At 39.7% G+C, this 25,798-nt stretch overlaps 1 protein-coding gene and 1 long non-coding RNA gene across 21 annotated transcripts in view; both read right to left on the bottom strand.

Annotated features, from left to right (window-relative positions):
- Positions 1-25,798, bottom strand: part of FHIT (fragile histidine triad diadenosine triphosphatase) — a 1,549,085-nt gene that overhangs the window by 805,361 nt on the left and 717,926 nt on the right. The window lies entirely within an intron of this gene.
- LOC147348323 (uncharacterized) lies at positions 12,529-21,424 on the bottom strand. The gene is made up of 2 exons (XR_015151461.1): positions 21,239-21,424; positions 12,529-19,011 (listed from the first exon to the last, which is right to left on the bottom strand). It is a non-coding gene; the product is annotated as an uncharacterized LOC147348323 (long non-coding RNA).

The following is a 25,798-nucleotide window of genomic DNA, read 5'->3' as shown; positions in this document are numbered from 1 at the left end:
AAATTATGCAAAGGAACTTATTTACAAAACAGAAAAAAGACTCAAAGCCATCAAAAAGAAAATAATAACCTATGGTTACCAAAGAGGAAAAGGGAACAGGGATAAATTAGGAGTTTGGGATTAGCAGATACAAACTACTACACATAAAACAGATAAACAACAAGCTTCTACTGAATAGCAAAGGGAACTATATTCAATATTGTGTGCATGCGTGCTCAGTCACGTTCGACTCTTGGGGACTCCATGGACTGTAGCCCGCCAGGCTACTCTGTCTGTGAAATCATTCAGGCAAGAATACTGGAGTGGGTTGCCATTGTTCAGTGACCTATAATGGAAAAGAATCTGAAAAATATACAGATATATAGATGTATAACAATCACTTTGCTGTACACCAGAAACTAATACAACATTGTAAATCAACCCTGCTTATAAACAAAAAGTCTTTGTCTTGAGTGTAAAAGAAGCTGTCAAAGGATTTTTCCTGGGGATGAAGTGAGGGATCCTGTAATTAGATTTGAGTTTTGTAAAGCGTTCTCTGACTATGACAGAGAGAACAACCTGAAGAGAAGGTAAATAAAAGTTTAGATGAGAAATACTGAGAGCTTGATTTCAGGCACTAGCATTGGAAATCAGAAAAACAGATGGGCTTTTGAAATTAGGAAGTGAAACTAGAAGAACCCTGTCAAAGACAGTAGTGAATGTGAAGGGACAAAGGATACTCTAGAGTATCACCATCTACGAAGAGACACATCCTACCATAAAGAAGGACTACAGGAAATAATGTCTCTGGGTTATGAGTTTGACTAAGTTTATCAATTAATTTTGACTACTTCAAAATAACCCATAATGGTAGGCAAATTAAACTCCCTGCCACTGCAGTTACAGAAGTAAATTTTATTACTGAATAATGCTGCTGCTGCCAAGTCTCTTCAGTTGTGTCCAACTCTGGGCGACCCCATAGACGGCAGCCCACCAGGATCCCCAGTCCGTGGGATTCTCCAGGCAAGAACACTGGAGTGGGTTGCCATTTCCTTCTCCAATACATGAAAGTGAAGTCGCTCAGTCATGTCCGACTCTTCTCGACCCCATGGACTGCAGCCTACCAGGCTCCTCTGTCCATGGGATTTTCCAGGCAAGAGTACTGGAATGGGTTGCCATTGCCTTCTCCGTACTGAATAATGATGTATACATAAATCACAATTGTGAATCTCAGGAAGAAACTTTGAAGAAGTAGATGAATATCGACATTGATTTATTGAGAAATTACATTTGAGTTTTCTACTTTAATATGTATCATGATTTTAGAAAATATGTAAACAAAAATATAACTATATAGACATAATCCTAATGATCATCTCAGTGGTACTAAAATGTACCTCAACACACCAACCACTCTGCTCCCTGAGTTAGCTCAAATACTATTCCTCTTACATAAGATTTGGAAAATAATTATAAGGGCTTTTTTTGTGTGTCCTAAAAGTTCAAAGAAGAATTCCAACAATCTTTGGAGTAATGGCTCATGGAAACGAAGTTTAGCTTCTGAAACAGACAACTATAAAGCACAGTTGTCATCTGTCTAAATTCTGTGTGCTTGATTTAAAAAAAAATCTTAATTCTACACCTGGTTCAGAAAGCAGACATGGATAATTTTCATAGAATATGCCCTCATGCACATACACACATACACACAAACACATATCTCTGGTTCAACTTCTCCTCAATAAACCCACAGAGCAGACATCTGTGTATCCACCAACAAAGCTTCTATTCCCACCCAAATCCTCTCAGGATACCTGTCCTCACTCATAGCATGCAGTTATGGTAGGCAGTCCAACAAAACACCTCACCTGCCCCAGGCAAGAGACTCAGGCCAGGCCAAACAGATGGCCTGCTCTGGGAACCTGACTCTTGGCATTTGAGTGATCCTAGGACATGCATGGCTGCATCATTTCAATGGCACCATCCTGAGGAGACTGTCATTTCTGCAACCAAGACGTCCAGAGCCACCCCGCTACTGTTCAGCTTTCCCTTTGGACTCTGTGACCTGTTTCCCATAATTTTCAATCCATTCCTTTTACAGAAGTAGAGGTTGATTCTCAGAGAGGATAACTAAGTTGTCCAAAGTCACATAGATAAGAATGCCTGCACTGGGATTCACATTTCTGTTCATTTGATCTCAGATCCATGATCAGATACGGTCAGTATATTGCTTCCTCCTATCATATTTCAAATGGAATTTGTAAAAAGACTGGTAATATTTGTGTATTGCCCTGGAGTACTGCTTAGAACTTCCAATGAAATGTAACTGCATCAGCTATTTTGCCCTTTGTAAGTGACAGGTGACTTAAAAAGCATGTCCACTTTAACTAGCCCTCTAAAACCATTTATGTTTTCCTATCACCTTCAGATGACTTTTCTGTGGCTGTCTTACTAATTCAGAACTATCTTTCATCCTCTGTTGACAATAATAAGTTTCAATTTCAGAGATAACTGTCCAGTGAGCCCTTTAAACATTATGGATAAGGTTTTCCTTTGGAAATGGAGATAAAGAAGACATGATATTTGTTTACATTTTCTGACAGATTCTTCTTGCTCTGAGTACTGCATGTGCCTGGTTCGGAGAACTACTAATTCAATCCTTATCATCATTACCACTTACAGACATGCCAATGAGAGAGATAAATCTCAACAATTTCAGGCTATAGCTTTGTGAGGCTGACCACCAAGAAAACTCATTCCCAGAGTCACCAGTGTTCTTATTACCCGTCCTTTACACCTTTGTCTCCTGACAGTCAATACAATGACAGCTCTGATAGCGAACTACTGTGAAACTCACAAAACCAAAGTCAGGAATGAAGAATGCAGGAAACCTAGGGTAGGAAGGGAAATCGGAGGCCTGAGCAGGGCGTCTTCTTAGTGAGAGGGAAAGACTGAGTCAGCACTGAAAACCAAGCACAGTAAGGCTAGAATTTATGGGCAATTTGAAATTATGGGCATCTGAAATTCAAATCCAATTTCACATATTCTGTAAGCCCAGAATAGTCCAATCGTCATTAAGTTTCTACAAGAGTTTGGTTAAAACAGCCATGCTTCGTTTTTGTTCTCCTTGCAGGGATTTTGGGACCCTTAGGAATTCTTACCTCTTTCACATTTTATTTTTACACCTTGAATTTGAATAGAGTTATCTGCTCAGTATAATGGCACCTTTTTTGGCCTTTATCTCTGTCATGTGTTGTAAAGTCAGTCAAATACCTACCCTTCCACTAGGATCAGTACCAAAGAACTGGACTGGGCAGAATTTCATTCAAAAAAGAAATGCCATGGGAGACAATAAAGACCAGGCTTCTAACACAAGAATATCTGGTTCAAGTGCCAACCCTAGTATTTACTAGATGAAATGCTTCGGGCAATCACACTACCTTTCTGAATCTGCTTATCTCACAATAGGGATAATGATACCTAACCAGAATGACTGCTCTAAGAATTCAAAATAATAAATGTAAAGTTTTCGCACAATGTCTGGGCACATGGAAATCATGATGATACTGCATTATTAAAAATTCAATGAGAGCATTTACGTAGCACGTACTGTATATATGCTGTGGATTCAACTGTAAATGATATAAGGATGATCTCTAACGTCTCAGATCTTATACTTCTAATGTGAAAGACAAAACAAGAAGTAATTCCCATAAGAGATGAAAAGTGTTCCAACAGGGAGATTAAAGTTTGCATTTTTATTAATTATAAAGTGCATATACAACATAGAAGTTAAGAATCTGAGCTCTTTTCAGACAATGTGGGTTGTAGTCCCATATCTGCCTGTTAATATCATGTGACTTTACAAAAGAACTTTCAACAGTGAAATAAGAGATAGTAGTAGGGACTTCCCTGGTGGTCCAGTGGTTAAGACTTTGCCTTCCAATGTAGGGCGTGTGGGTTTGATTCCTGGTCAGGGAGTTAAGATCACAAATGCCCAGGGTCAGAAAACCAAAACATAAAACAGAAGCAATATTGTAACAAGTTCAATAAAGACTTTAATGGTTCACATAAAAAAAAACCTTTAAAAAAAGAAACTAGTAGTAACATTAAAAACTAGCATTTTTTATGAGCATTAACAGAGAAAACATTCAAAGTACTTACAACAGTGATGGATTAAGTCTCTGTAACCCCTGAACTGGAGCCCACCAGGCTCTTCTGTCAATGGAATTCTCCAGGCAAGAATTTCAGAGTGAGTTTCCATTTCCTTCTCCAGGAGATCTTCCCAACCCAGGGATCAAACCTGGGTCTCTGGCATTTTAGGCAGATTCTTTACTGTCTGAGCTACCAGCGAAGACCACTTAATCTTTCAGTAAATGCTAATTATAATTACTAGCACTACCACAATTCTGTCAGTACTGAGCTTTACTGAAATGACTATCACCCTTCAGAATACCTTTTTCTGAGCAAACTAGCATTTCTTCATGTGTTTTGAGCCATTCAAGCTGTAACTAGAACAAAATCTAAGGTATCTCTGAAGATACTTTCAACTCAGACCACTCATCTTATTTTCAGAAGTTTACAAATGTTGGTGTTGTAACTGAAATTATTTTGAGTGTACTGTGGGATTGTAAAGAAAGAAAGAAAGAGGGATACAAATATGAAATAGAAGAATGTGAGAATGGATCTCCCCCCATAGTGCTGGATTTTAAAGATGATATCAGTATGAACCCATAATTTAGATTATATACATATACACATACATATTTTCTAATCCTTTCCAAAAAAGGGCCTACAAACAACATTATCCCAGTAGCAGTGACACATTCAGCATCGAGATCTTAGTTTCCAAATATCATTTTCTACTGAAATGAGCTACAGTGCTTGGAAACTGCTAATTCCAGGTCTGGAGCAGGGAAAGTATAATATGAACTTGAAACATTTTGTGCCAGAAAATAAGGAATTGCTCAAAGACTGAATGAGGTATGTTAAAAGGGTACAAGAAGTTGTATCGGGGGTATCTGCTACAAAATGGAGTTAATTTGTACATTGAAATCACATAAACTATGGATTATAACATCTTAAATTTTAAAAAACTTGAGTTGACTAGGTGAGCAGAGACAAAGGTAAAAAAAAAAAAAAACAAAGCAAAACAAAGAGAGTCAAGTTCTTCCTTGCAGAAAAATGTTATGTATACCTATCTGAAAGTTGCTCAGTCATGTCTGACTCTTTGCGACCCCTTGAACTATACAGTCCATGGCATTCTCCAGAATACTGGAGTGGGTAGCCTGTTCCCTTTTCCAGGGGACCTTCCCAATAAAAATGCTAGAAAATAAATGTATAAAAAATGATAGAATTAGATAGTCAACACCTTGTTAAGTCCCATATTATGGCTCACATGAAGATTATCTATGAATGCTAAAACTAAATTACTAAAAGAAAATTATTGGGAAAAGATATTCAGATTTGAGTTCATGTTGCCATAAGCCTAGGAAAAAACAGCTTGTTTTGTAGCCATGGTAACAAGCAGCTTCAAGAATCAGACTGAAGCCTATTCAAATGACCCTCTTTTGATAGTCAACCAGTTACAGGCTTTTGTTGATGGAAGTCAGACACTCAAAAACAGACTCACATACCTCCAAGTACCAACTAATCAACTCAACTTCTCTCTCACTTAAGTAAACATGCTTCCAAATACCTTATCAATCCATTTACAGCTATAAAAATCTACCAATCCCTCACTCCACACTCCCTAGTTTAATCAGCTCAGAGAGACTGTAGTTAACTAGTACAGCTCTTCCTTACATAAATTCAGCTCTATCTTTTTATTTTAGTGGTAGTCGGCACCATTATCCCACTAAATATTAAGAACTTTAAAGATGTGTTTTGTTTTGGTTTTTTACAATATGAGAGTCATCATCTACCCAAGCGGTCAAGTCTGGTGGTACCAACAGTAAGTAATTCAACTGGCCAGATATGATGTGCCCAGGTATGATACAGTGGTAAATAGGAAACATCACCCATTTGGTGTCCTTGCCAGAAATGTTTGACCTCATCTGAATGATGAGAAAATTATCAGATGGATCAAGAAAGTAAAATATTACATGGGACAACTGGCCTGCAGTCTTTAAATGATTTAGTGACACCAAGAACCAAGGGAGGAGGTAGGGACATCTTATAGAAGATATTAAGAGGATTTAATAACCAATTGCAATGAATTGACCTCGACTTGATCATGTATCATGAGGAAAGAAGAAAATGCGAGCAAGGAAAGTATGTTGTTATCACTGAATTGATTTGGATTTTCTGCAGCAATGGTGGGTATGGTTTTATAGGTTATTCTTGGGAGAGACAGGCTGCATTATAGGAGTAAAGTGTCTTTATGGCTACAGCATGTTTCTGTTGGATGGTTTGGAAAAAGGGAAAGTCTCAATGCTGAGAAACACTGTGGGTGTTACCAAGAAGGCAAAGTTCATGAATTTTGATTAGAGAGAAACAGGTGATCATGAAATTGTTTTTTTTCCCCCCAACTTTAAGTTTAAAATTTTAAAATCCTCATTCATTTTTATTTTGAAAATTACATTCCCAAATATTTCCCTGCTGCCCCAATTTCTCACTTACTATCAAAATAAATCTGTTATGCTGCAACTGTTTTTGTAAGTCAGCTCCTATCTCTATTGGCAGAAAGCATGGTTCAAATAAGTGAAGTCCAAAATATTTAATTCACAAAATGATTTTCCTAGCACAATAAAAAAGAAAAAAAAGACAAATGTTTTCAGTTTAGAATAGCTAAGATTCTCTTTGGAGTTTAAATATCCTCCAGTCTTTATCACAGACATTTTATTTCTAGAGTCAGTTATGTCGCTGGAAGCCAGTGAGAGGGGAATCTTCCTCAATCCCTCAGTGGAAAAGGAGACCATCTGGATGCATTTGGACAGACACCCAGAGATGCCACAGGCATCAGTAGACCCTGAGGAGTCTCCCTCTGCCTCCTGCATTGACACTAGTCTTTGGTGTTTCCATGAGGAGTCCCTTGTGGGAAGACCAGCCTTAATCTGACAGAAGGGCATATGAACAGAGGCCGCCTGGCAGGAATGCAGCTGTTGCCACATCCCCCAGAGGGAACTGGGGATGACTGAAGAGAAGATAAAACAAGGTGGACGAGAGAGTGGGTGCTACAGATGAACAGATCAACCACTGGTGCCTGGAGAAAAAACCCTGTCCTCGGAGCACAGGACTGTGGCTTGAGAAACATGTTATTAGGCAAAGGTACTATGATTCTAGTGTGAGTTAGAGCCATAGAGAAAGACAACCGTGTGCTCTGGAGTGGGAGGCAGCTTTGATTACAGCAGGCAGGAAGGCTGCAGAGCCTCCTGCATGCACAGGAGGTCCTGTCCCTGTTTATAGGTACCAAGTAGAAACAGCAATACTTGATATGGTGGCCAAGAGAGGAAGGAAAATCTATATGTTTACAGGATGTGAATCACAACCAAGGGAATTCCATGGGGGAGGAGGGTGATAGCTTTAGTACTTATGGATTTGCAGGAAGAAAAGGCATTCTGGTAGCAACCCCACCCCAAAAGGAACTAACCACACAATTAAGAAAAAAAGTCCACTTTTATAGACCCTGTCCTGCTAAGGAAAATAGACTAGAAAGGGAGGTTCAGGCTTTAATAATATTCAGAAAGAGGAAAAGGAAAACTTTAAGAACCCTGTGGAATAGTATATATCACATTTCAGTCTTCTAGAACTCTGGTAACTCCTTAGAAACCTAACAAAATAGCTAATATCTGACCCTTCATACAGTCCAGGGCTAGAGTAGGAAATGGCAAACTCACTCCAGAATTCTTGCTTGGAAAATTCCATGGGCATAGGAGCCTGGCAGGCTATACAGTCCATGGGGTAGCAAAGAGTTGGACACGACTGCGCACACACACATATATGTTCAATGGACCATTTAAGCATATTACCTGTGTTAGCTCACGTGATGTTCAGAGCAACCCCATGAGGCAGATACCATTACCCCACCTTAAGCATGAGATAACTAAAGCGAAGACAGCTGAAATAACTTCTGGGTTAAGAATCCTACCCATGGGGAACTGAGCTAGGATTCACACAAAGGCATGAGCTAAAGCTTACACTCCCTCAGCCCTACGGCTACTATTTCTGTGTTCCAAATCACCTATGCCCTTAGGAGATGAGCTTTGTGAAATTAAAGCAGCAATAGTGAGGACAATAGGAGAAACTGGAGCTGAGGCAAAGGAGTGGCTGCTGAGGAGCCCTCCACAAAACTTTCAGTCTTCATACCCCGTAAAACTGGTGAAAAGATTGATAACACCAAAGAGCTTGTGTTCATGTGGATTCTATCTATTGATATTTAAGTAGAAATTAGAACTGAGAAAATACTATCTAATGATTCAAACAATAAATCCACATCATGGTAACATAAACAATATTTTTATGATAAGCATATTTTCCAAAACAAACAAAAATATTGCTTTGCAGAGTGGCAATATTTTACAGTTTTGTCAAACTCTCATGAAGGACCTTGATGAAATCCTACATTTAGGAAAAATCATCTAACTCAAAGCCTACTTTATAATAAAGCGTTGACTATCTCATGTAATTTATTGAATAGTGAACTGAAAGTGAAAAAAGGAATGATGGTCTGGGTTGAAGAGTATCGGTTGCTAATCCTTCTGACTGTGTGGCTGACTGGGAGCTGTGGCGGCTGCCAGCACCCAGCAACATGATAGAGCGTTTTGTTAGTCTGGGAAAAGACCACACTGAGAATTCTAAATACGGTTTCTACTGAATGTGTATCACTTTTGTACCGTATTAAAGCCCAAAACTCATAAGCTGAACCATCTTCAGTCAGGGACCATTCGTATTGTTTTTTGTAGAATGAAAAAGCACAGGTCTGCTTCTGGAAACAGGCTATCTGATGCAGTGCCCCACCCCCAGTCTCTTCACTGATAACTTGGGAATAGCAATCTCTACCTCCTTCAAAGGGCTGCCAGGAAGATAAAGTGAATTTTTAAAGCATGCCTATGAAGTACTATGAAATTCTTGGTGTTAGTAGACTAAAAAAGAAAAAGAATATTTTTTTAAAAATGCAGAAAATAAATATTTAACTGATCTCTGCATAGAAATGCGTTGTAAGCTTAAAAGAACTGGAAAATCTCACAAATGATAAAGTTGACAAGCTTAACTACAACAAAACTGAAATTTCTGTATGTAATTATCATAAGCAACTGAAGAGGATGAGTCAAAGTAGGAATAATATTTGCAACAAATAAAACAGGGAGAGGGCTAATTCCTAGAAGCTCTCTGAGTTTTAATAAATACACAAATAGGACACTAATAATTAAGTCATTAAAAATAATTCATAAACACACTGAAAAGTTCATCATATTATCAATTAAGTAATTTAAATGGAAAACAATGACATGTGTAAAATCTATCACATTGGCAAAGGTTAAGAGAAGCCCCTACATCTTAAACTTTCAAAGTTGAAGAGACTATCATGAGATGTATATTTTCATGTGTTGCTGGTAAAAAACAAATTTGGGGATATTTGTCAGCTTAAATACTGCATAACATTTTATCAAATGATTCCAGTTTAAGAAATTTATCAGGAATGTGACCAAAGACCTTTCACTAAAATATTCCTTACATGTGGTTTGAATAGTGAATATTATAGTAGATCCATATGGTACACTAGAAACTCATTAATAAAAATCTCAGTGTTATTAAAACATCAGAAAATGTCAATAGTAGCTTAAAAATCAGGTTATAAAATATTTATCTTTCCTAAAGAAACACAAAAAATAGGAAAAAAATTAGATAGAAATAAACTGCAATTTTGGAAGACAGTGTTTGTGGGTAATGAGATTATGGATAGTTTTTATTTTCTATAATGGAAAGATATTCTTACAATTAGAAAAAATAAATGCAAGATTTAAAAATCTGTTACACCTGATATAAACTAGATTGCTTTTTACAGAGACATAATTTAAACAAAACATTTATTTAGCCAAGCAATTCATTAGCTGGTTACTAAAAGACTGCAATGAGAATACTGAATGCTTTGAATATAGGTTAACCTCTTTTCTCAGTAACATTTTAGTAGTTTCAGAGCTCCATGAGTACTGAATACCTACTGTGTACTTATTATTATATTCAGGACACTGAGATGTAAAAAGGAAAAAAAGACATGAAGAAAAGAAAGAAAAGGGGGCAAAGAGTAGTTTCATTGGAAATAAAGTGAGTCAGTCAGTTCTGGGCCCAAATCACTCCAGCATATATAGGTTGAACACTGCAAAACGAAGGACTATTGCTAATCAGCAAATTGGTAGCAATCTTATTGCCCTGAGGTTTGTACAGAGATGCTACACTTAAAAAAAAAAAAATCCATTAAAATTATTTCAAAGAGCAAGACACAAAGGTGGTATGAGGGGGTTATTTTTCAGTTCTGCGTGTGAAGGAGAGAGATGTACACAGTAACTCCCATTACAATTAATGAGAGTGGAGCATCCAGACCGCTGGTTTAGACTAATCTAAACCCCGGGAGGATTTAGCAATCACTGTGGCAAAGCAACTCTCAGCCATGAATGAACCCCAGGATTGCTCACTCACATATTCTTCCCAGGCACTAAAGACAGTAGAAAATAATTTTTTTAAACACATCTTACAGGGAAAAAAAATAAAAAGGCTCATAAAATGTCAAATTCTCATCATTTTGCAGGTTTATTTTAAATCCTGGGTATTATTTTAATGCCATTCTTAATTGAGTAGTTTAAAAGTGGGCTTGGGGTTATTCCAATTGTTATGTGATATTCACATAGAAATCCAGAAATTAATTTGGTTTAAGCTTCAGTTTTATGAACTTTGGGCCACAATTAAATGGCGCCCCTTATCCAATCCCAAGCCCTTGGTTAGCCTCAAAGTGTCAGGATAATGACAAAGAAAAAAGTGGCATTATTATGCCATGCTTTCACAGCCAAATCCATTCATTCTTCTGACTTACACATCATCTTGATTTAGTCCAGGAAGCTATCTTTATTTTTAGATTAGGAAAAAAAAAAGATGAACTCACTTGACTAGAATCCCCAGATAGGACTAAAAACCAGTTCTCCAACTCCCTGTCCCAAATTCACTGGCAGTTTCAACAAGTATAAATGGCTCTGCACTGGAAGAGGGTACACAAAATATTAGACCCACTATCAGGTAGAGTCTTTCTCCTCCCTGTATGTTCAATGATGCTGGTCACGGGACAGGAAGAGACCCTCTTTAATCACCACTGATCATTGCTTTCCATGGTTTGAGTTCTGTAGTGGGGTCAGGGAAGGCCTCTGTGAGGAGGTGACGACATGGGGACTGGAGCAGAGCAGATGAGAACCAGGGAGGCATGCATGAGAGGGTCAGAGGGAAGCTCATTCCTGGTGAAGACAAGGCTGGTGCAAAACCCCAGTGGCTGAAACAGCTCACTGAGGCAAGGGCCAGAAACCCAGGAGGCCTAAGTGAAGACTCGAGATGCTATTCTAATTGAAAGAAACAGCCACTGAAAATCTTACAGGCAGGGAATAATGTGGTCTAATATCTATGTTAAGGAGCCCATGCCAGGTGCTGTGTGATGTTAGGTTGAAGGGCAGAGGAGGGAAGTGGTTGGGAGGTGTAAACGAGGAAGTAGAGAAGTGGTCGTGCCCGGTCCAGGCACACATGGGCAGGGGTGGTGGAGATGGCGAGCGGCACTGTAAGGATATGCTGAGGATGCTCTCCATTACAAGTTCTGGCATCACTTCCGTAAGGAAAGAGCCACAGAAACTACATCTTATCCCTGTTGTTGGTCACGTTTCTGCACTTCCTGAACAATCAGCCTTTTTCTTCCTCAAGGACAGCATCTCTCTCTCCTTCCTTAGGTTGGTGCCAGAGAGTTCAGGGCCAACTCTGTAACCCATCTCTGACAACTTTATGGACATTTGGTATCTATTTCATGCCCTACTTTCACTTTTGGCTCCATCTTATTTTCCTTATTTTCTTTTTGACTCTTGCTTGTTTGCTCTTATTTTTAAAGCACTTAATCTTACTAACTCACTACACTTTATTAGTCAACTTAAGTCATTTTCTAAACACTTTCAGGAAGTAAACAAGTAGACAAACTGCCTCAGTGATGCCCTGGTTGCTGTATAAATAACAATAAATCTAAAAAAGGCTTTATCAAAGGAATTCATTAGAAACAAGGATGTATAAATAAGTATATATGTAAGAGAACCTGTATGTGTGAGAAGCCGAGAAGAAGGGGCCATAAAAATTGATTGAAGGACTGAAGAAATTGCATATGCACTTGCCCTAGACTCCCTGAGGAAGACAAGATGGTGAAAAATAAAATCTTGGGAAGCTGAAGTTCATCATCTGCTGAGATACCAAACCCTGTTTAATTTGTGACATTTAGGAGAATATTAAATATCATCTCTGACACAGGGCTGAGCCAAGAAAGGCTGGTTTCACTGGCCTGGCTGGAATCTACACAGAAATCTTTAGCCACTGTGCTGGGGTGGACAAAGGGAAGGTTTTTTGTGTGTGTTTTTTTTTTTTTTTTTTCCATTCTGAAACCACCTGTTAGTCCTCTCTCGCAAAGCCATGCACTTTGGAACAATAAATTTCAACTATGCATCCACGTGTGAGTGTGTGCATGTGTGGAGATGTGTAAAAATTCAAGCGGATGCTCCTAACCACCATACTGAATTGCCAGGTGTAAAAATTTATCACATTATTCTACTTGCTAAGTGAGGACCCTTGTCTTTTTTAGGTTTTAAAGATAAAAATTTCAGATAGTCAACCATAGTTACTCATTGAACAAATATTTACTGGTTGTCTGTCACATGCCAGGCACATGGGGAGGCAGTCATGAATTCCCACCCTCACAGCAATTCTGACTTTCACAGAGCTTGCATTCTGGTCAGCCTGAGACACAAAGGAGTTATATAGTAAGTTCAAATATGATTAATGCCACAAAGAAAAAAAGTAAATGTGGTACTGAAACCTTAAAGAGGAGGACCATCCCGAGAAGACGCTTGTGTACAACGTGTGTTCAACAATCCAATCTCAGATTAAAATTTCCAGTCCTGTCTAACACACATTTGAGATGGAACCTTGAGCAGTTAGAGCTCTCTACCAACTTCTCCCCAGCTCCTGACAGCTACTCTGGGATTGGAGGCAGAGTTCTGTGTCAGTAGGTGAAGGGCAGGTTTCCCTGGCCCCATTCAGGTCCATCTGCCGAGAGTTTCTGCAAATATGGTGGTCTCTGCATGTTTCAGAATTCACAGATTTGAAGGTCTTCAAGTTCCACCTTCACTCTATCTGCTTCTGAGAACCCACTCACAAAAGGGTGGTCATGTCTCCCTTTATAACTTTGCCAGTGGTTTATGATCCAATCACTTTCTCCACAGGCCAGTGCCTCAGTTGGAACAACAAATCTACCTGACCAGCCTTGTGGCACCTACTGCTGATATTCATGGGGTTTATAAGAACCAGGGGAGGTATCTGTGTGTTTCCTCCTGGGGCTGTGGGAAATTGGGATGGAGTAGAAAAGTTGCTCCCATCTTCTTCTCAAGAAAATTATTCTCCTTGCCCTGCAAAAAGCCTCTCCCGATTTCCTTACCCACTACTCAGAAATAGGCAGATGAGAAGCAAGCACTGGCCTATGTTCGGGTGCAATCCTAATCTCTGTAGGGCAAAGGGGAAGCCTCCTATGGCCCTAAAGAGCCTGGGCTTGCACTGTGCCCCCACTGTGTGGATAGCAGTGTCAACACAGCCTGCAGGTTCTGCTCAGCCAGCATCACTCCAAGGAACAAGATGCCAGCATCCTTTCATCAAGGATGAAACAAGCCCCTGCTCAGGGCTTTGAGCACATGACACTTGGTGGGGGGTGGAGGAGGGGTAGGAATAATCACTCTAGAAAAGAGTTTAGAGAACAGCCTCTCAGCATTCTTCATTGCTCTCTACTTCCCCTGACCACTTCTCCCCTTACAAGGTTTGTGAGCATGGAGGTGGGATTCAACAGGTGCGTCTGGGTCTGCTGCTGCCATGAGAGTGGCTCTCTCTCACACATGGGTATCTCACCAGAAATGATGTCAACCTTTCTGTTTAGGTTCACACTCCAGGGCAATATGAAAAGTCCCACTCATTGTCTGTTCCAACCCTGAATTTCAATTTCATTATTGCAGCTATAGCTCCATGACTTAAAAGCTTCTAGGAGTCATTCGGCCCCTAAACAGAACAGAAAATACTAACTAGTATCATATTAATAGATGTCGGCATGAGAAACATGCTTCAGAATTTAATGTAATTTCTGTTGATTCATTTTATCTTGACACATCTTATTTAATAAATTTGAAAGCAATCATCTTTGGTAAATGGAAGGGGATCCATGGTTTACTGTTAAAGTATTAGCACTCAACAGACAATTCTTAGTTTCAACAAATCTATTGAACTGGAAATAAATCTCAAAGATGAAAAGATCTCTTGGTAACTACAGCCATTTTGAAACCTATTAGAAAAGAGAAAATGTAGAGAACCAGCTGAATTTCACTCTTCCTGGACTCATCTTACCTGGGAGTGAATTATGCTGCTTGCCAAGCAAGGTGTTCGGCCCTGCACTCACAGCACTGCAGAGTCACGCTTAAGCCACACAGGCTTTTCAGAAGTCCTCAAAGTTAGTCTTATTCCTAAACGATGACGATTGCAACCAAACAACAAAGACACCAAAATGGCAGCAAACATTGTGAATGACAGAGTGTAGACTGACTGCAATATAGCACTGGAAAACAGGAATAATGGGGATGTTTAGGACTCCAGGGAAATGAACGCCTCAAAACACCTAACCAATGGAACAAAACGGTTTGGAGCACATAGGACAGCAACTAGAAGTGGGAGAAAGAGCAACAGAATGAGGATCCAGAGTTTTGGGTGAAGTCTTGACTCCCATGAAGTACGGCCAACACTGGCCTGAGACCCTGTCTTCCCATTCCAACTGGTCAGAGGGGATAGAACAAAATAGTGACCTCAACAATGCATTGCTCATCATAAAATATTATTTAATTCGCTTCTTTCAATTTCAGCATCACAGCTCCAATACTCTGGCCACCTGATGCGAAGAGCTGACTCATTAGGGAAAAAACCATGATGCTGGGAAAAACTGAGGGCAGGAGAAGGGGCGTGACAGAGGATGAGATGGTTGGATGGCATCAACGACACAAGGGACATGAGTTTGAGCAAACTCTGGGAGATGGTGAAGGACACAGAAGCCTGGCATGCTGCAGTCCACGGGGTTGGCAAAGAGTCGGACGTGACTGAGTGCCAACAACAGAAACGTCTTTCTTTCTTTTTTTTTTCACAGTATTTGTTCTTTTGTGACTGGGCTTATTCCATTTAGCTATTTTCAAGGTGTATCTATGTTGTAATCTGTGTTAGAATTTGCTTCCTTTTTATTTTTTATGTTAATAAACTTCTGTTTGATTTTGTCCTGCTATTCTGTCATTTCTTACAGAGATCCTCAGCTAAGAACTCAGAAGGGTAAAGGGAAATAAGCCTCTATGTCACCCTAAGTCAGCTTCAATAATTGCCATAGTGAGCAGTCTTTTTTTTGGGGGGGGGGATGAAATGTCCTATAGCTATCAATTAGGTCTAACTGGTCTATTGTATCGTTTAAAGTTTGTGTTTCCTTGTTAATTTTCTGTTTAGTTGATCTATCCATAGGTGTGAGTGGGGTATTAAAGTCTCCCACTATTATTGTGTTATTGTTAATTTCTCCTTTCATACTTGTTAGCATTTGTCTTACATACTGCAGTGCTCCCATGTTGGGTGCATATATATTTATAATTGTTATATCTTCTTCTTGGATTGATCCTTTGATCATTATGTAGTGACCTTCTTTGTCTCTTTTCATAGCTTTTGTTTTAAAGTCTAATTTATCTGATACGAGTATTGTGACTCCTGCTTTCTTTTGGTCCCTATTTGCATGGAAAATCTTTTTCCAGCCCTTCACTTTCAGTCTGTATGTGTCCCCTGTTTTGAGGTGGGTCTCTTGTAGACAACATATGTAGGGGTCTTGTTTTTGTATCCATTCAACCAGTCTTTGTCTTTTGGTTGGGGCATTCAACCCATTTACGTTTAAGGTAATTACTGATAAGTATGATCCCGTTGCCATTTACTTTATTGTTTTGGGTTCGAGTTTATACACCATTTTTGTGTTTCCTGTCTAGAGAACATCCTTTAGTATTTGTTGGAGAGCTGGTTTGGTGGTGCAGAATTCTCTCAGCTTTTGCTTGTCTGAAAAGCTTTTGATTTCTCCTTCATACTTGAATGAGATCCTTGCTGGGTACAATAATCTGGGCTGTAGATTATTTTCTTTCATCATTTTAAGTATGTCTTGCCATTCCCTCCTGGCTTGAAGAGTTTCTATTGAAAGATCAGCTGTTATCCTTATGGGAATTCCCTTGTGTGTTATTTGTTGTTTTTCCCTTGCTGCTTTTAATATTTGTTCTTTGTGTTTGATCTTTGTTAATTTGATTAATATGTGTCTTGGGGTGTTTCTCCTTGGGTTTATCCTGTTTGGGACTCTCTGGGTTTCTTGGACTTGGGTGATTATTTCCTTCCCCATTTTAGGGAAGTTTTCAACTATTATCTCCTCAAGTATTTTCTCATGGTCTTTCTTTTTGTCTTCTTCTTCTGGAACCCCTATGATTCGAATGTTGTAGCGTTTAATATTGTCCTGGAGGTCTCTGAGATTGTCCTCATTTCTTTTAATTCGTTTTTCTTTTATCCTCTCTGATTCATTTATTTCTACCATTCTATCTTCTAATTCACTAATCCTATCTTCTGCCTCTGTTATTCTACTATTTGTTGCCTCCAGAGTGTTTTTAATTTCATTTATTGCATTATTCGTTATATATTGACTCTTTTTTATTTCTTCTAGGTCCCTGTTAAACCTTTCTTGCATCTTCTCAATCCTTGTCTCCAGGCTATTTATCTGTGATTCCATTTTAATTTCAAGATTTTGTATCAATTTCACTATCATTATTTGGAATTCTTTATCAGGTAGATTCCCTATCTCTTCTTCTTTTGTTTGGTTTGGTGGGCATTTATCCTGTTCCTTTATCTGCTGGGTATTCCTCTGTCTCTTCATCTTGTTTAAATTGCTGAGTTTGGGAGTCCTTTCTGTGTTCTGGCAGTTTGTGGAGTTCTCTTTATTGTGGCGTTTCCTCGCTGTGTGTGGGTTTGTACAGGTGGCTTGTCAAGGTTTCCTGGTTAGGGAAGCTTGTGTCGGTGTTCTGGTGGGTGGAGCTGTATTTCTTCTCTTTGTTCAGTCGCGCTGTGGGGAGGGAGGGAGGGATGCTGCAAACAAATGACACTGGCGTGCGCTCGCAGTGCCTCAGCCACACTGGGTCTGCCCCCGCTCACGGCACGTGTAGCCTCCCTGCCCACACTGCTCAGGCTCTAGGTTGTTCCGCCGGGAACAATCCGAGGCTGGGCCTGGGTTGCATGCACCTCCCAGGTCCAAGCCGCTCAGGTTCAGGCACTCAGGTAGTCCTCAGAGGCGCAGACTCAGTTGGGGCTGCGTTTTGTGCTCTTCCCAGGTCCGAGCAGCTCAGGTGATGAGGTGTTTGGTGAGCGCCAATGCTGCGACTTATCGCCTCCCCACCACTCGGTTATCTGGGTGTAAAACTGGCGCACCTTCTCAGGCAGATGTTGACCGTCCAGACCCCCAATAAGTTTTAGTTAGCAAAGAAGCCAGTTTTATAGATAATGTCTCTCTGGGGCTGCGATTGCCCCCTTCCGGCTCTGGCTGCCTGTCACCAGAGGGGGAAGGTCTGCAGCCAGCTATCTCTGTTTAGTCCTTTGTTCCGTGTGCGGGCTGGCAGTGTCTTAGGTTAGGGCTGGCTTTTCGCATGGTAGATATCCCACAGTCTGGTTTGCTAGCCCAAATTATTTCGCTCAGATAGTGCTCAGGGTATTCAGGCCAGATTCTTACTCTCAGCGATGCAGCCCGCGCCGTGCCTCCCTGCCCAGCCCCCGCTTGCTAATGGCGGATGCAGGCGTCTGCGCTGCTTCTCCGCTGGAGGAGTTACCGTAGGGCTCGCAATCTGCGAGTTTTAATTGTTTGTTTATTTTTTCTCCCTGTTATGTTGCCCTCTGTGCTTCCAAAGCTCGGCACGGATTCGGCAGTGAGAAGGTTTCCTGGTGTTTGGAAACTTCTCTCTTTTTAAGACTCCCTTCCCGGGACGGAACTCCGTCTCTCCCTCTTTTGTCTCTTTTATTGTCTTTAATATTTTTTCCTACCTCCTTTCGAAGAGTTGGGTTGCTTTTCTGGGTGCCTGATGTCCTCTGCCGGCATTCAGAAGTTGTTTTGTGGAATTTACTCGACGTTTAAATGCTCTTTTGATGAATTTGTGGGGGAGAAAGGGTTTTCCCCGTCCTACTCCTCCGCCATCTTGGCGCCTCCCCACGTCTTTCAATTAATTTATTTCTATGACATTATTTTCCATAAAAGATATAAGCAAGTTGAATTCATGTATATACATACTCTTCATCCCTACCACATTCACACACATGAGACAGACAGACCAAGAAACCACTGCCTCAATCCTTTCCTGCTACACTTAAGTTTTCCCCTGTAATGGCATTAGGCAGTTACCATTCCACTGTGAGGAAGCCAGCCATTTAAAACAAAGAAAGAATTTTGTTGTTTTTAAATTCATTGGTGACTCTGCTATTATATGCCAGTCTCCATGGTGTTTAAGAGCAAATACCAGGCTTGAGCCATAGGATGTAAACAAAGCTTCCTCCTGTCAGTGTTCATTTCTAAAACCAGGGCTGTAACTGAGTGCATCCACTGGCATGCCCATTCCTGTTATTAAAATATTACAACAGTTCTGTCCATACTGCCTCCTGGGAGCTGCTCACACTTCTCTGCCTCTTCCCCTGGGTCTCTCCAGATCTTCCCACAAAGTAGAAATTAACAGGATGATGCTGTAACAGAGCAGAGAACTTCCAGGAATTACACTGACATTAGGGCATTGGTCACTGCTGTGTGTCATATTAATTGCTGTATCTAAAAATAATTCCTCTGCCTAAGACATATCCAGCCATATACCCGATCCCCAGCTGTGGGTCCATCTAAATCAAGCCAAGACTCGAGGCATATTTAAAGCCTGGAACAGAACTCTCAGGAAAACAATTTAGATGGCAAAACTAGTTCAGATACCTACTATTACAGAGAGTTCTGAGGATAAGGCCAATTTAGGATTTGTGCCCAAGAGCCATTTGCAAATTTATAGTTATTTTTTCAGTCTATTAGTTTGAGAAAGGAAATGGGAGCTAAGTAAATAAATTAGATCATTAATTTGCAATAAATATAAATTAATTATGCTAATTCTAAGACTGGAACATATATATAAATTATGTATATATAATAAACAAGGCATACACATAAGACTCTATTAGCAAAAGAAAGCCATCTTGACTTATTGTGTTGTGGAAAATCCATGTATATTCATTCAATAGATTTTAACAGTTTTGATATGTGTATGAAAATATAGGATAAACATTAAACTGCCTACTGATGTTCTAACAAATCTATTTTCATTCCAAATGGAAATTAGGATATATTTTGCATTATCTGAGTTAATTACATGACATTTCTTGTGAATAATGATGTATTATTCTATTCATTATTTCTAATTATGTTCTGTTACAAGTGCAAGGCTGGCAACACCATGACCAGCCTTTTCCTATTGCTCACAATCTGATAGCTTGCATGGGAAGCAGGTCAAAAATATGCCCAGAATATAATGAACGAGTTCAGATACTGTTAACCATGACAGTTTAAAATTACCTGAGGAAAGTTTCACATGGAAATAAATAGAAATGGGGAATGGCATTCTATACAGGATATTCATTTTTGCAATTAATATGAAGACTATTCAAAGTGTTATTTTAACACATATAATTATCATCCCACCATTTGCTGGAGCTGGAGACAGAGCATCTCCTGTTCCCTAACTCACTCACATACACACATACACACACTCTAATAGGATTATGTTCTGTGAGAGACTAGCAGGTGGCAAAGGTATCTTTTTCTGGTTGTAAAATAATTCTGTGGGCTTTGTGCAATTCTAAGAGAACACAGAAACCTCCTAAAAGCTCTGATTTAAAAGCCATCAGGACTTTCCTCCTCAAATGCATCACCATGGTCAAGCCAGCTCATCTCACCCCACTCACAGTAGGTCCTGAAGCTAGAAGGTAAATCCTATTATGGAGAAGCAGTCAAGGTCAAAGGAAAACAGTCACAAATAAGGGATGAAGTGTAGGGACAAAGTGAACCACAAAATCACCACTCACCAGTGTCATCACCAATCAGCAGGCTGCAAGGAGCCAGGGAGAGACGGTGGACAGCAGGAAGGGGGCTGGATGAAGTCTAGAGACCAGTGTATACATGCCTCAGGCCACTGTTTCATGAGTGAGTCACCCTTATTTGAAGTCATGGGGCAAAATCTATAAAATCCCCACATTTTTCTCCATCCAATTTCAAATGTTCGTTGCGCACACACACACACACACACACACACACACACACACACACACTCTACTAAACCCTTCAGTGTCAGGTGCCAACAATCCATCATTCTGTCTATAATAAAAAATAAAGATGCCAGTCTCAGTTCCAAGAATGAGAAATAAGTCCGGGAGGAAGAATCTTGGCAAGGAGCCTTTCTACTCTGCTACCTGTGGTAGTTACTACCCACTGCCCCTGCATACAGCCTCAGAATCCTACTCAACGCTGTGAGCTCACTACCAACCCAAGAAACAGCATTTGACATAACCATATTTTCTCTCTTGTAACTCTTCAGACAAGCCAAGATAGATGACAGTCACACAAGGTTCATCTTGTAATGGGGGCTGAACCTCTGTGCTAGGTTCTGGACACTGAAAAAAGACATCAGTCAATTTAGTGCATGCCGAAAGCACAGAAGAGCTTTCTGTGTTCCTCTTGACACATGCTGTAAAAACTGTTCAAGCTGGAGGCAATGTACTCTACTGACCCAAAGGTAGGCGCACATGTATATGGAAACCTTTCCCATCAGTTCAGTTCAGTTCAGTCGCTCAGTCGTGTCCGACTCTCTGCAATCCCATGAATCGCACCACGCCAGGCCTCCCTGTCCATCACCAACTCCCGGAGTTCACCCAGACTCACATCCATCGAGTCAGTGATGCCATCCAGCCATCTCATCCTCTGTTGTCCCCTTCTCCTCCTGCCCCCAATCCCTCCCAGCATCAGTCTTTTCCAATGAGTCAACTCTTCGCATGAGGTGGCCAAAGTACTGGAGTTTCAGCTTTAGCATCATTCCTTCCAAAGAAACAGCATAAGAACACTCTGAGCAATCACTGCTGCTTGCAGATCTTTTGGACACAACAATCTGCCAAATAAAGTCAAGAAAAATATGGCCACAAGGAAACCAACTTTTCCCACTACTCAGCTCAGGACAAAGGGTGTATGCTCAACTTTGAACACGTCTCTTACAGTATTTTAAGCTGGGTAATATACAACAGGCCCAAAAATGGTAGAGGGGTGGGGGGCTGGGGTAGGCATATGTTTAGGGAAATTTCTAGAGCAAAAAGGTCTATCTTTAGTAATAAAGACATTAAAATAGTGCTTGCACTCATTTTATTTGCACAGGGAAGGTTTTAAAAGAAACTCTTTTTCAGAAATGAAAAGATCATGAGATCACTAATAACTGCAGTTTCCTGAACAATTAAAGAAATTCACAAGATTACACCCTACTCAGGAAATGACAAATATTTCTGATTTTTACGGAAGGACTAAAAGGGCACTTTTATCTATAGCATCTATTCCGTAAGAAGCACTGTTAAGTAATGAAGCTATTTTTATTATCTGTTCCTTTATTTCAAGAATACTCAATATGGCAATGGCCTGAAAACAGAATGCTGCTCGCTTAGGGAGGTAAAATTTTGTATAAAAGGCAGTTGCCAGATTTTTCTTTTTTATCTATTGAAGCTGGACCTTAGAACACAATTTCCCTTGCACCAAACTTTTGTTTCTAATATGTCAGCAGAAATGTCCTTTAAGTTACCTAGTCTAATTCTTCACAAATACACTTCGTAAGGCTGTCCTCAATGTATCATCCTAACGTGGCTGGGCCCTGATAACATTGTGTGTGTAATGCTCCCGCTTGGAAGAATCTGCTCTTTTTAATAACAGATTCAATAAACTGTTGACAAATGATTTGTGTAATATAGTACGGCCAGCAAGCCAGGTTTGTTTCTGTCATTACACAACGCATTCAACCTGTCCACAAACGTGGCCATGTTCCGCTTATGTCAGAGCCCCGTATGCCATGCTGAATAGCAATTCGAAGATCAATACATGGTCTGCTGAAAACTACAGGACATAACAAATGAATAATTTTATTTACAATAAAAGCCCCAGTCCCCAAATGGATTCCACTAATGCTCAAATTCATTTTTCATGCTCACCTCAAGATGAGAGGTAGACACAGCCTGATGCAAGGGGAGCGGAGTGGAGACAAGTATTAACCACGTTGACTCAAATGTTTTCAAGCCACGAACAATAGCTGGGCTGCACCAACTACCTGAATAAAATGTTGGCTGCAGAATTCTGAAGATGCAACCTCCAAAATGCTTCTGTTCTCTGTCCAAGACTCCCTGAAAAGCATTTTCCAGAAACAGGAAATTAAGGGATTAAAGACCTTCAGACATATGCTTCCAGGTGTTGCACCACAGAGGACAAAGCCTATTCAATCAACTTTAAACACTGTTTGCAACAAGCAGAAGTGTCTGCTTTAGGTGGGGACGAGGAGGGACGTAAGTGGCTCTTCTGAGAATGGAAGCAAACAGCCTTGCTTCAAAAGCATATCTGCAGGCCCCGATCTGATGGTTCTTTTCCTCCTCAGGAAAGAATAAAGTGAGCCAGTGAGCAAAGTCAAAAAGAAAAGGTTGAGGAGTGGGGAGCAAAATGTTAAGAGAGGACACAAGTTCAAAGATGACATTTACAAGTCTCTTCTGAATGGCACATTCCCCAGAGGCCACTTAAACACTCTTTTAAAAAATAAATCAAAAACACAAAATAGAATTTTCCAGTTCATAAGATAGCAATATACTGCCCTTAAAATACAGACTCGTCCATTGGCCAATTAACACAGTCAGAAAAAAATGGAAAAGAATCTCTTCCCATCTGCCATCAGTCCATTCACTGCATTTAGACTTAATACAGGACACTCATAACAGCAGTGTAAACAGGACTGTAACTGACAGAGCATACAGGGAAAGTTGGATGAGATACTAATAAATCTGGAATAAAATGGTGATAAGACATGGCTTTGTGCATGGGAATATAGGAAAGGCAGGGTCTCAGTATTAACTGAAACTATCCACAAGCTCCTGATGTTTACAGGTTCACTTTAAATTCAGTCAACACAGTATTCTGGGTGCTAAGAACAAGAGACATACTAAGAGTAGATTTTGCGCCCACCTCTTCCCAGGAACGCAACTCCACATACACAAACAGTCTGGGGCAGACTGGGATTAGTGTTTGGCATGGTGCCTGGAAGAGAGTAGCTCAGTAATAAACTGTTGAATAAATCAACATGTGAATAAGGAATCAAGTGTCACAAAAAGGATGGAATTTATTTTTTCCCTAAGAAGGCAGGACAGGTATCGAAGTAAGCACTTTAGTTCAAGTGAAAACGAAGGGAAGGACCTTGAGGTGAAGAGAAAAGCATGAGGAAGAGCGGGAGTCAGCAGGTAAAGGAAAATACAACACTTCTTTAAGGAAATAGCTGGAAAGTGGGGAGGGTGAGTTAAGATAATGAAAATCTTTTAAAGGGATGCTAAGAAATTTGGACTTTATCCTCAAATTGGAAAAGACCCTGATGCTGGGAAAGGCTGAGGTCAAAAGGAGAAGGGGACAACAGAGAATGAGATGACTGGATGGCGTCACCGACTCAATGGACGTGAATTTGAGTAAACTCTGGGAGATAGTGAATGACAGGGAAGCCTGGTGTGCTGCAGTTCATGGGATCACAAAGAGTTGGACACATCTGAGCCACTGAACAATTCTCAGATAAAAGGATATCCATTATATTCAACAGTGATTTTTTGCGAAGGAATAGGAGAGTGATAACATCAGAGCTGTGGTTTAGAGAGAGCTGTAGGCTGGGCTGGGGAAGTCCAGGGGTAGAGAATCAGAAGACCTAGAAGACCCACAACAAGGGGCTTCTTTAGGCAGGCAGGGTAGAGCACTGCGGAGGACGGGGGTGGGGGGCAGGGATGGTCTGCTGCAACCGTTTCACCCTTTATTTTATGAAATGTTAGTAGGCAGAGCTATTCACTGTTTCAATTTCCAAATCACAGGACAAAAGAATATTACTTCACGCAAGCAGATGAGTAACTTATTAAAATTCTTTTCACAGTTGTCACCTAAGAGAGTTTACCAAGGTAAAGTAAAATATAAAGTTTCAGAATCATCATATAAAAAGGATTACTTGAATCCATTATCCACTGCCCCTGAAATTACCTTAAACACTGTAGACGTAAAAGAGCTTTACAGAGTACGCCGATTGCACTGAGTGTACCATTCGCAGCCTTGGACAGAGCTGAATCCTTCTTGCTACCTTCCAAACAAACTGAGGTTGTTGATTTTAATACAATGCTCCCCTTGTCCTTGGCATTTACTCAACGAGGTGATAATCAACCAGGACTCATTTTCAAAATGGCAATTTCAGTGCCATCTGGAACAAAACTAGTCATCACTCACTAACTGCTCATTGTTCACTATAAATATTTTCCTTGAAGCAGACACCTCTATTTCAGTTCAAACACGTATATGACCCAGGTCTTACACAGCACACTTTCAGAGGTGGTTAAAAAGACCATGGAAAAATCAAGTTTCTTACCATCAATATAGGAGTTAAAAAAAATCAAAGTTCATTCCATTATTAACCCTTTTGAAAAAAGTACAGCTCTACAACCTCATATTCTGTCAGTCCAAAGCATCAAGATTCGTTCATCTAAATTCACATTTTCATCCCAAATTCCTTCAGTTCTTTAACAAAAGTCACTTAAAACTGATACCCAAAGAGAGATGGCATTTAAACATTATCCTTTTGACACAGGAATTAGACATTTTGCTTAAAAAAATATTCCTCAAAGGAAAAAGGCAACCACAGACTTGCAGCAAAATCAAATGAGAAAATAAAATGCCTATGTTATTTCAAGAACTTCAAGGTCTTTTGGAGAAACTCAATATGAAAATATTATACAACTTAAAAACTATCATTTTATAGGAGCATTCTGCATCATTTTAGAGTTTTTACTTTAATAAATAGAAGATGAAATTTTCTGATCTTACATACTTATAAAATTAAATTTTTTAAATTTAAAAGTTAAATATTATCAAGGAAAATATATATTATTTACTAGCTTATTGATATTATCATTAGTTTTATAAATTTATGAAATTTATTTAGGTTAAAAGTTCAAATCAAGAAATTTGGGAGTCTACCACAAAAACCACAATTATCTTTTGCTGCATGTTTTATTAGTAGTTACATGGTCAAGAAAGAAGATGATTCATCAAGTTTTCAAGCATTTTCAAAAATCGCATTAAAAAAGATATAACTCACTCTTGGAAAAAATCTTGACACCTTTATATACTCAAAATTACTGAGAAATTCATTTCAAAGTAGAAGCATGTCCCAATGTGGAAATGCTTATT

This window comes from Bos grunniens, chromosome 22 (assembly GCF_055505025.1).
Source record: "Bos grunniens cultivar Pamir isolate PY7600 chromosome 22, Bosgru_T2T1.0, whole genome shotgun sequence".
Classification (NCBI taxonomy): Eukaryota; Metazoa; Chordata; class Mammalia; order Artiodactyla; family Bovidae; genus Bos; species Bos grunniens.
The sequence above is the reverse complement of the archived record's forward strand: the minus strand, read 5'-3'. Positions and strand labels throughout refer to the sequence as shown.